Below are 4,267 nucleotides of genomic sequence, written 5' to 3'. Positions count from 1 at the left end.
TTAGGGACATGGTTTAGTGGGCATGGGGGTGTTGGGTTGACGGTTGGACTTGATGATCTTAGAGGTCTTTTCCAACCTTAATGATTCTATGATTCTATGATTCTATGAAGCTCTGAACCATCCGGGCTCTTCCCAGCCACCTGATTTCCCATGCAAATGCTCACTCCTCTCTGCTTTTTTCTTTCCCAGCTCATATCTGTGGCCAGAGGAGTCAGTGCCCACCTGGGCACCTACCTGGGCGTTTGTCAGCGCTGTGATGGCAGCAGGAGGAGAGAAATCCCTTGTGAGGAATGGCTGAGGGACAGGAGCATGGGTGAAGGGCCTGATCCTGCAGCTGTAGGGCTGTGCTCAGCCCAGCGCTGGCTCAGAGAGGTGGCCAAGCCTCCACCGAGCACCCTTCCTGCCCCTTGGCAGAGGTTCTCCTGCCCCAGTTGCTCCACACAAGCCAGCTGGAGCCCGGCCAGTTAGCGCGGGCTGGCTCCATGCCCATCTATCTCCATGTTTCTCCCTTCTGCCCCATGCCGGATCCCGGGAAGTGAGCTATGCCAGGGATCCCACCATCATTTGCAGGCAGCTTATAGCCCCTCCGTCATCATTGCCAGCCCCATGGATGCAGCTGCTCCCCTGGGAACACAGGGAGAAACAGAACCGCTGAAAGCAGGGACAAGCTCCATCAGCTTGGCCGATGGCCTGCAGTGCTGGTGACACAGGATGGCTGCCCACCTCCTGTGGCAGCAGGTTTTGGCTGAGCTTGGGAGGCTGACGAATCCATGACCATCTTTCTCTGGCCCCCTGCGAACTGGGACATCGCAGCGTGGACAGGTCACCCGGGACGTGGGTAGCCCTGCGTGCCAAAGGTGGTGGGAGGAGGAATGGGAAGCTCTGCAGGTGGAGTCCACTCTGGCATTACTAGAAGCCCAGCTGCTGGGGATGACAACAAACCTCGAGGGGCTGCTGGATGTTGAAGCACCTGTAGGAAGCCCGGCGCAGCGGTCTTCCCTTCGGGTGCAGGCTAATGGCCGTGGAGAGCCAAGTGGCAGCAGGTCAGTCGATCCCGTTTTTCAAGCCAACAGCAGTCTGGGGCAGTACGACCCGGTTTGGACCTCTGCAACTGGGAATCACTCTTGGTGAGCGCTTTGCCATCACCAGTGAGGCCAGCTGCTCCCCAGGAGCCCATCCTTCCACCCTCCAAGACACATCCCAGGGAGCACGTGCTGGAGCTGAGCTGCCGGGAACTGTGCCGGCCACGGTAACTTGGTGGCCAGGGATGCCTGAGCACCTTAAGGTGCTTCAGGACACGTGTTCCTCGAGAAGCCTCAGTGAGAGGCCAGAGGGCAGGTCTCCCTGCTCAGCTGCTTGCCAAGCGGTGTCGGCTTTTCCTTTGCACAAGTTCCGGGTGTTTGTGCTCACGCAGCTGATTATCTCCCCGTTTCCTCTCCTGCCTGATGTTTCCTGCCTCGCTCACTCCCTTTTACTGGCTTCGCCCTTTGTGTCAGGCTTATCTCCCGGCTCTGGGCAGCGTCAAACCTCAGCGTCCCCCCTGCCCACCGTGATGGCGATGTGCAGCCCTGAGCACCGTGGCCTGTGGCCTTTCACTGGGCTGCAGCACAGTGCCCCGGGAGACACTCCAAATGCCAGCTCCACCTGGCCATCTAGCAGCTCCTTGGGACAAGCTGGGACAGAGCAAGGATGATTTAGGATCCATCTGCTTTTAGCAGCTGATCCATCTCTATTCTGCAGCTGGGGGCTGCTGGGTCCAGCAGTAGGGAAATCGGGACAACCGCTCGCGGACCCTTCACATAGGGGCTGCGCAAGGGCACAGGGACCTGGCTGGGGACTTCCAGGGACCATGGGTGGGGAGGTTGTCACCCAGAGCAGCTCAGGCTGCCTCTGCCAACTGAGGGGCTGCAGTAGCATCTGGGGGCAAACACATCTCTGCTCTGGGGAGCCCAGGCTCCAGGAACCAACCTCAGTGCACATCTCGGTGGTGGGAAAGGCCCGTATTTTCCAGGGTCTTCCAACAACCAACCTCTTTCAGACCAAGAGCCGCTGCCGCAGAACTGTTGTCCCAGGGTCTCCCAACACCCCCCCTCTTTCAGACCACCAGCCGCTGCCGAAGACTTGTTGCACCAGGGGCTGGGGTCAGACGTGTCCGTGGGTCAGGACAGGAGTGGGGAGGACATGGGGAGTCCTGGCAGGACTTGCCAGGATCAGGGCAAGACCCATTTTGAGAGGCCACCTCCCATGGCCAGGTGGGGCAAACAGCAGCAGGCAGAGCCCCCGTGAAAGGCAAAGCCGGCTGCAGGAGGAGAGGGGCGAAAGAGGAGACTGGGAACGGAAAAGGGCTGCTCCTGTGACACAGATGCGGAGGTGGAGCAGCAGGCAGGAGGCAGGTCACAAACGGCCAGCACACGAGGAAGCACCGGGACACCAGCGGAAGGACGGCCAGAGTGGCCAGGGCGGCCGGTCGCAGCAGCTCTAGGTGCAGCAGACCTCCGCTGGCCGGGGAAGGACCGGGAGCAGAGGGAACCGGAGCTGCGGGGACCTCAGCCAGGACGTGGAGATCCCCTCGGCAGGAGTCTTCCAGCCAAAACAGCTCTTCGTTCTGCCAAGGTGCGGGCACTGTCCGTGGCATGGGGGGAAGGGGCAGCAGGATGGTCACGGTGGGGACATCTCCGTGCCAGGTGGCACTGCGGTCCTGTGGCTCAGAGCCCGGGGAGACTGTTCCCAGAGCCACCAGCGGTGGGATAGACTGATGCTGGGAAGGCTGGATCATCTGGGGACCTGCAGCTCTCTGGGGGGGATGCGATGCTGGGAGGGTGCTGCCATCAAAGTACGGGGACCCAGCCTGGGTGCATGAGAAACGCGGCTCAGGAGGAAGCACATCCCGGTCCCTGCAGCACAAGGGCTGCCGAGGAAGCCAAATGGGGCCAGCAGATAACGTGCTGAGGCTTCCTCCGGCACGCCGCAGCTGCGGGACTGGGTTGCTCCGTCGCTATCTGGCCCTGCAGAGCCCCGTGCATCCCTTCTCCCTCTGCTGTATTATTGTTAAACCCGGAGGAAGCAGCTCAGCAAGTCCCACCTCAAGCTTTTAACCCGCTGCTGCCTGGCCTGCTGCTCTCTGCTCCGGTCGGCCAGAGTTTGGGAAGGCTCCAGAGCTGCCCTGGGAGGACGGTTTGGTACGGGGGGCTTGCTGCAGGCTTTACCTCCCTGGGGACCAACAGCACCCCCCGGCAGGTCTCCCCCGAGCCATGTTGTCCCCCACGGGTCTCCCACAACCACCCTTGCAAAGGGTGGACGCTGTCATTGTCACCTCAGTGTGGAGAGAAGGTCCTGAAGGCTTTCGGTGCCGATGATTCCCTCTTTGCTCTCTTTTCCCCCTTTTAGCTGGTCGGATCCTGCCTGGTGCTTCCTCTGGAAGCCCCCCTGGTCTGCTGGGGGGCACCACAGAGGCGGCAGCTTTACCAGCTTTGCAGAGATTTAACCCAAATACCTAATAAACGGTTTGGAGGAAATCCATCTTGAGGAAGAAAATTGCAGCACTTCACCAGCTTTGTTTGAAGAGCCGGGGTTTAATTGAACCCCAGGGTCTCCGGAGGTGCTGCCTGCCGCTCCCTGGGTAAGTGGAAATCAGTCGGACATCTCAGCAACCTCCAGATCATCGTCTTCTCCCGCAACTCAACTCGGCCAAATTGTCCCCCACCTTCTTGTCTGGCAGGGGACCTCAGTGTGTCCTCCCCAGCGCTGGCCACCGTGGGACGTCTTTCCCGAGCATCGGTGTCCATGCAGGAGCAGAGGTAGGTCACCCAGCCGCTGAACCTGCCGGGGTGATGCAGAGATGCACCACGCTCTCCTGCAAATACACCGCAAATGTTGACGTGCCTATCGCACCCCCAGCCCCCAGCATAAACCAGCGGTTCACCTGGGCTAGCCTGCTCCATGCCCTGGGGACCTGGCACAGCCACACACGTGGATCATCCAAAAAACCCGATGCCACCCGTTTGGGAGCCGTGCAAGCCACGCTGTCACCTGAACTCAGCACAGGAGCGTGCACGCGTGGGCTGCAGCGAGGTGCTCGCCCTCCCTCCCACGGCTGGGCTTCTGCCCGTGCCTTTGCCCCCCGCAGTGCCCACGAAAGGGGTGACGCTGCCAGAGGGGGTCCTTGGCCGTAGGACCCAGTCCCGCTTTGAAGGGTCCTGCCGGGGGGTCTGGTGCAGGTCAGCCTCTCCCGTGCCCGTCCCTCGGCACCGGCTGGGCGGCCATGTCT

The sequence above is a fragment of the Fulmarus glacialis genome, unplaced genomic scaffold (genome assembly GCF_000690835.1).
Source record: "Fulmarus glacialis isolate BGI_N327 unplaced genomic scaffold, ASM69083v1 scaffold16755, whole genome shotgun sequence".
NCBI lineage: Eukaryota > Metazoa > Chordata > Aves > Procellariiformes > Procellariidae > Fulmarus > Fulmarus glacialis.
Note: the sequence above shows the minus strand (reverse complement) of the source record.